General features: G+C 45.7%; 1 pseudogene; it reads left to right on the top strand.

The window, feature by feature from the left end:
* The first annotated feature begins 5,339 nt into the window (after positions 1-5,339).
* On the top strand, positions 5,340-5,833 carry LOC115109750 (large ribosomal subunit protein uL11m-like; annotated as a pseudogene).
* Positions 5,834-7,376: the final 1,543 nt, after the last annotated feature.

Here is a 7,376-nt window from a genome sequence, read left to right as displayed (position 1 = left end):
AAGAACCAGGTATAAACAGGGTTAAAGTATTTACCTAAAGGTTTTCCTTCTTCCCTTTTTAAAACTAGGCCTGAGAAACCATGGGTGTGGACTCACATCTAGACAATCAATAGCAGACAACAGTTGTTGTCTTTTAGTTGTCACTGTATTAGACGAAGTATAGGGGCGGCAGGTACCATAGTGGTTAAAGCGTGGGGCCAGTAACCGAGAGGTTGCTGGATTGAATCCCTGAGCTGACAAATAATCCTGAGCTGACGAATCACTGAGCTGACGAATCCCTGAGCTGACGAATCCCTGAGCTGTATTCCTTCCGGCGCCGACAAAGATGGCCGCCTCGCTTCGCATCCCTTGGAAACTATGTAGTATTTTGTTTTTTTTACGTGTTATTTCATACATTGGTACCCCAAGTAATCTTAGGTTTTATGACATACAGTCGGGAGGAACTACTGGATTTTAGAGCAACGTCAACTCACCATCATTACGACCAGGAATACGACTTTCCCGAAGTGGATCCTGTGTTTTGCCCACCACCCAGGACAATGGATCGGATCCCAGCCGGCGAACCAAAACAACGACGCTGTAAAAGGGGCAGACGAAGCAGTCTTCTGGTCAGGCTCCGGAGACGGGCACATCGCTCACCGCGCCCGAGCATAGTACTCGCCAATGTCCAGTCTCTTGACAAGGTTGATGAAATCCCAGCAAGAGTAGCATTCCAGAGAGATATAAGAGACTGTAACTGTCTTTGCTTCACGGAAAAATGGCTCACTCGAGACACGCTATCGGAGTCGGTACAGCCAGCTGGTTTCTTTACGCATCGCGCCGACAGAAACAAGCATAAGACGAGGGGCGGGGTATGCCTTTTGATTAACGTGACGTGGTGTGATCATAACAACATACAGGAACTCAAGTCCTTCTGTTCACCTGACTTAGAATTCCTCACAATCAAATGTCGTCCGCATTATCTACCAAGATAATTATTTTCGATTATAATCACAGCCGCATATATTCCTCCCCAAGCAGACACATCGATGGCCCTGAACAAACTTTATTTGACTCTATGTAAACTGGAAACCACATATCCTGAGCCTGCATTCATTGTAGCTGGGGATTTTAACACGGCTAATCTGAAAACAAGACTTCCAAGTGTCCCAAATTCTATCAGCATATCGATTGTGCTACCAGGGCTGGTAAAACCCTGCATCATTGTTATTCTAACTTCCGCGACGCATATAAGGCCCTCCCTCGCCCTCCTTTCGGAAAAGCTGACAACGACTCCATTTTGTTGCTCCCTGCCTATAGACAGAGACTAAAACAGGAAGCTCCCGCGCTCAGGTCTGATCAACGCTTGTCCGACCAATCTGATTCCACGCTTCAAGATTGTTTCGATCACGTGGATTGGGATATGTTCCGCATTGCGTCAAACAACAACATTGACGAATGCGCTGATTCGGTGAGTGAGTTTATTAGCAAGTGCATTGGCAATGTCGTACCCACAGCAACTATTAAAACATTTCCAAACCAGAAACCGTGGATTGATGCATTCGCGTGAAACTGAAAGTGCAAACCACTGCTTTTCACCAGGGCAAGGTGACCGGAAACAAAAAGAAAACCAGCCCCGTCACGGACCAGGATGTCTTGCTCCCAGACAGACGAAACAACTTCTTTCCTCGCTTTGAGGACAATACAGTGCCACTGACACGGCCTGCTACCAAAACCTGCGGACTCTCCTTCACTGCAGCCGACGTGAGTAAAACATTTAAACGTGTTAACCCACGCAAGGCTGCAGGCCCAGACGGCATCCCCAACCGCGTCCTCAGAGCATGCGCAGACCAGCTGGCTGGTGTGTTTACGGACATATTCAATCAATCCTTATCCCAGTCTGCTGTTCCCACATGCTTTAAGAGGGCCACCATTGTTCCTGTTCCCAAGAAAGCTAAGGTAACTGAGCTAAATGACTGCCGCCCCGTAGCACTCACACCCGTCATTATGAAGTGCTTTGACAGACCAGTCAAGGACCATATCACCTCCACCCTACATGACACCCTAGACCCACTCCAATTTGCTTACCGCCCCAATAGGTCACAGACGACGCAATCGCAACCACACTGCACACTGCCCTAACCCATCTGGACAAGAGGAATACCTATGTGTGAATCGACTACAGCTCAGCATTTAACACCACAGTACCCTCCAAACTCGTCATCAAGCTCGAGACCCTGGGTCTCGACCCCGCCCTGTGCAACTAGGTACTGGACTTCCTGACGGGCCGCCCCCCAGGTTGTGAGGGTAGGTAACAACATCTCCTCCCCGCTGATCCTCAACACTGGAGCCCCACAAGGGTGCGTTCTGAGCCCTCTCCTGTACTCCCTGTTCACCCACGACTGCGTGGCCATGCATGCCTCCAACTCAATCATCAAGTTTGCACACAACACTACAGTGGTAGGCTTGATTACCAACAACGACGGGACGGCCTACAGGGAGGAGGTGAGGGCCCTCGGAGTGTGGTGTCAGGAAAATAACCTCACTCAACATCAACAAAACAAAGGAGATGATTGTGGACTTCAGGAAACAGCAGAGGGAGCACCCCCCTATCCACATCGACGGGACAGTAGTGGAGAGGGTAGTAAGTTTTAAGTTCCTCGGCGTACACATCACGGACAAACTGCACTCACAAACTTTTACAGATGCACAATCGAGCGCATCCTGTCGGGTTGTATCACCGCCTGGTACGGCAACTGCTCCGCCCACAACCGTAAGACTCTCCAGAGGGTAGTGAGGTCTGCACAACGCATCACCGGGGGCAAACTACCTGCCCTCCAGGACACCTACACCACCCAATGTCACAGGAAGGCCATAAAGATCATCAAGGACAACAACCACCCGAGCCACTGCCTGTTCACCCAGCTATCATCCAGAAGGCGAGGTCAGTACAGGTGCATCAAAGCAGGGACCGAGAGACTGAAAAACAGCTTCTATCTCAAGGCCACCAGACTGTTAAACAGCCACCACTAACATTGAGTGGCTGCTGCAAACATACTGACTCAACTCAAGCCACTTCAATATTGGAAAAATTGATGTTAAAAATGTATCCCTAGCCACTTTAAACAATGTATATACTGTACTCTATACCATCTACTGCATCTTGCCTATGCCGTTCTGTACCATCACTCATTCATATATCTTTATGTACATATTCTTCATCCCTTTACACTTGTGTGTATAAGGTAGTTGTTGTGAATTGTTAGGTTAGATTACTCGTTGGTTATTACTGCATTGTCGGAACTAGAAGCACAAGCATTTCGCTACACTCGCATTGACATCTGCTAACCATGTGTATGTGACAAATAAGATTTGATTTGATTTGACAAGGTAAAAATCTGTCTTTCTACCCCTGACAGTTAACCCACTGTTCCCCAGTAGGTTGTTGTTGTAAATTAAGAATTTGTTCTTAAACTGACTTGCCCTAGTTAAATAAAGGTGAAATGGTGCTGGAATATTGGAGGCAGCTTCTGTTTTCTTTGATGACTTGCTGATTAATCTCTGTGGTTCTAAATCTAAATGGTCCAATAATGTTGGACATGTCACAAGACAGAGGTTGCTCTCCGGTTTTGTGATGAAACAAATGTGTTTGAATTTATTCTGCCACTTCCCCAATGATTTTTACCACCTCTACTGATGACCTTAGAGGAATGCTGATGAGTTTGGTGAGCTTGTTCCATAGAAGCTGTATGGCGCACACACACACACACACGCACACACGCACGCACGCACGCACGCACGCACACACACACACACACTCAACAGTACAATATTGGTTAGTTGACATTATTGAATGCCGGCAACTAGGATTTACATTTCAACCATTGTGCCTGTGACATATCGGAACTTAAATTACATTTGTATTGTAAATACCTTATGGTTGAATACGTGGACGAAGCTTGGTAAACCTGGTACAGAGAATAGGTCTCAACAATAGCAGTCGGGTCACATTTCCTGTTACAGAGAATAGGTCTCAACAATAGCAGTCGAGTCACATTTATTAAATTACACCAACTAGGATTGGCTCACCAACCTTTGCGCCATGGGCACATTTTTTTTTCTGTGTTTTTGAAGTTTTGTGTATTGACTGCAGTTAAGGTCACTTCCTGGGCTGACGCACCTTTTGGTTGAGGAACTGGGTGAATGAGAACCAAGTCGCCTGGAGAAGGCATTTTGAGCCCTTTTCACCTTGGAAAGGCTATACTCCACTACTCAATGAAGTGGGTGTCCTGTTCACTCCAGTATAGACGGGCCAGAGAGTGACGTGAGCGAGCTGTTATCATATGACAACATCCAGAATAACACACTTCCCGAGTGTATGAAACAGTAGGTCCTATCAAACCGTTGTGCGGCCTTTATGGGATAATTGATGGGGGGGGGGGGGGGGCTGGATTTCAAACCAGCGTCTCCGTTCATAAAAATGAAAGGTCTGCTAATCAAATAAAGGATAACAAAATAGCAGGCAGCAGCCTCGGCATAGACTTGATCCGTTTTATAACAATAAAAGATTTTGTATTCTAATACTGATTGATATAATGATTTTCCTAATTCCTTAATTAAAGCATATCATATTCTGGGCCTGTTATGAGTGCTGATCAATTCATTAATGATCTGAAAGGCAAAACTGATCCTAGATCAGCACTTCTACTTGTTTTATGAATATGGGCCCTGGAGTCGATGCTTTGCTGACACGTTTCAAAGAGGCCCTAAGGAAACATATTTTGTTATCAACATGGCAGTCTCATACGGTCATACTTTGTGCTCAGTTCTGTTCGGTAACAGTTTCAAGGTCTGAGGTTGGTCAGGTAGGTAGGGACTGGCTGACATTAGGACAGCGGACATCACCGTGCTGTCATCCCAGTGACCCAGCACCTGAACAGGGTGCTTTGTTCCCAGAGGTTCTCGGGCAGGAGGTACCGATGACGGGCCGCAGACAGCCCACTGAATGCCCCCATTTAGGGATCCAGGGATTTGTTGCTCGCTTGCCTTGTCAGACGTTGACAGGGGTCGTGCTAGCCTCTGTCCCTGGCATTATGTCAGCCTTCTAGGATGACACCTGTTTTTTTGCTGTTGTCTCTCGCTCAGAGATTTTTTACCTCAATGTTATTTCTCTGCAATCAGCAGGACTCTTAGCTGACTAAACTCCACTGTGAAGAAAGTTTCTGATGAACTCCACCAAAGGAGTGGTGGAGAGACCAAGCTTTGTGGCATTCAGCTCTGACTACATCGATTCGAAATGTAAATTATGAAACGCTTACCTTGAATAACGGACAGATAGAGAGCATTAAAGACAGACCAGGATGTCCAAGATTCTTCACGGCTGCCAAGAAGGTGGACAATGGGGGGAGGGGGTGATACGGACCATAGTGAGATCTGGGCAGGCGGCCTCTGGACCCCCTCTCGGCCCTGTCCTGGGAGAGAAGGCCAATGGAGCTCAAGGAAGGAATCCCTCTGCCCATCAAGATCCACCTTAAGCCTGACAGGAAGTGTCTTACTTCCTCAAGCAGGTGGCTGGCATCCAGAAAGGGGCCAGTAAAGCAGGCCATGAGACAGCTGGGATGGTGTCTGTGAAGGCTGTGTATGAGATCGCTCAGGTCAAGGGCCAGGACAAGCCTTCAGGATGCAGAATGCTTCCCTAAATATGGTCGCCAAGAGCATCATCAGCTCGGCTCGCTCGTGGAACATTGAGATCGTCAACAATTTATAGGCAGAGGAGTACAAGACTTTTCCGGAGGAGAGGTTGAGAGCAGAGGCAGCAGCTGCAGCAGAGGCAGCGTCGGGGAAGAAGAAATGAGAGCCCGCTCTATCCTAACTATGTATTGGGGTGCCAGGTAGCCTAGCGGTTAAGCTTGCTGGGCCAGTAACCGTGAGGTTGCTGGTTTGAATCCCGAGCTGAATATGGTGAAGAATCTGTTGATGTGCCCTTGAGCAAGGCACTTACCTCTAATTGCTCATGTACAGTGCCTTGCAAAACTATTCACCCCCTTGGTGTTTTTCCTATTGTGTTGCATTACAACCTGTAATTTAAATGCATTTTTATTTGGATTTCATGTAATGGACAGACACAATATAGTCCAAATTGGTGAAGTGAAATGAAAAAAAATACTTTAAAATGATAAAAAAAAAAAAAAAACGGAAAAGTGGTGCGTGTGTACAGTTGAAGTCAGAAGTTTACATACACCTTAGCCAAATACATTTAAACTCCGTTTTTCACAATACCTGACATTTAATCCTAGTACAAATTCCCTGTTTTAGGTCAGTTAGGATCACCACTTTATTTTAAGAATGTGAAATGTCAGAATAATAGTAGAGAGATTAATTTATTTCAGCTTTGACTTCTTTCATCACATTCCCAGTGGGTCAGAAGTTTACATACACTCAATTAGTATTTGGTAGCATTGCCTTTAAATTGTTTAACTTGGAGCGAACGTTTCGGGTTGCCTTCCACAAGCTTCCCACAATAAGTTGGGTGAATTTTGGCCAATTCCTCCTGCCAGAGCTGGTGTAACTGAGTCAGTTTTGTAGCCTCCTTGCTCGCACATGGTTTTTCAGTGCTGCCCACACATTTTCTATAGGATTGAGGTCAGGGCTTTGTGATGGCCACTCCAATACCTTGACTTTGTTGTCCTTAAGCCATTTTGTTCGTAGTGGGTATATTGGAATGAAGGCACTATATTGATCGTAGAGGGTATATTGGAATGAAGGCACTATATTGATCGTAGTGGGTATATTGGAATGAAGGAACTATATTGATCGTAGTGGGTATATTGGAATGAAGGCACTATATTGATCGTAGTGGGTATATTGGAATGAAGGCACTATATTGTTTGTAGTGGGTATATTGGAATTTTAGGCACTATATTGATCGTAGTGGGTACAGTATATTGGAATGAAGGCACTATATTGTTCGTAGAGTGACAAGATGACAGTCAATCATGTTGGATTTAGTGCACTCCATTGGCTATTGGATGTGTGTGTGTGTGTCGAAATTTTGGGCTGAATATTGCATTTTTCTCTGTCAGAAGAAAACTGAGAACAGTGTCTGTCTGCATCACGTAGGAATGGGGACCTTGGATGCACTTTCTTATGTCACTGTGCTATTGAACACCATGTTCCTTGACAAACACGCATTGTAATCCGAAATAGAGCAGTGTGACCCCATTTAAAAGGACCCATTCAGACCAGCCTTCAAACAAACAAGTCAAAGTGAGTGTCAGTATCTTCTCCGTGAACAATGTGCCCCATTGAAACGGCTCCAAGTTTAGAGTCGAATAGCTGACTAAACTCCACTCCATGGTGAAGGAAATTTCATATGAACTCCACTAAATGATTTTAGC

The sequence above is a fragment of the Oncorhynchus nerka genome, linkage group LG25, assembly GCF_034236695.1.
Source record: "Oncorhynchus nerka isolate Pitt River linkage group LG25, Oner_Uvic_2.0, whole genome shotgun sequence".
Classification (NCBI taxonomy): Eukaryota; Metazoa; Chordata; class Actinopteri; order Salmoniformes; family Salmonidae; genus Oncorhynchus; species Oncorhynchus nerka.
Note: the sequence above shows the minus strand (reverse complement) of the source record. Positions and strands in the feature narration are given on the sequence as shown.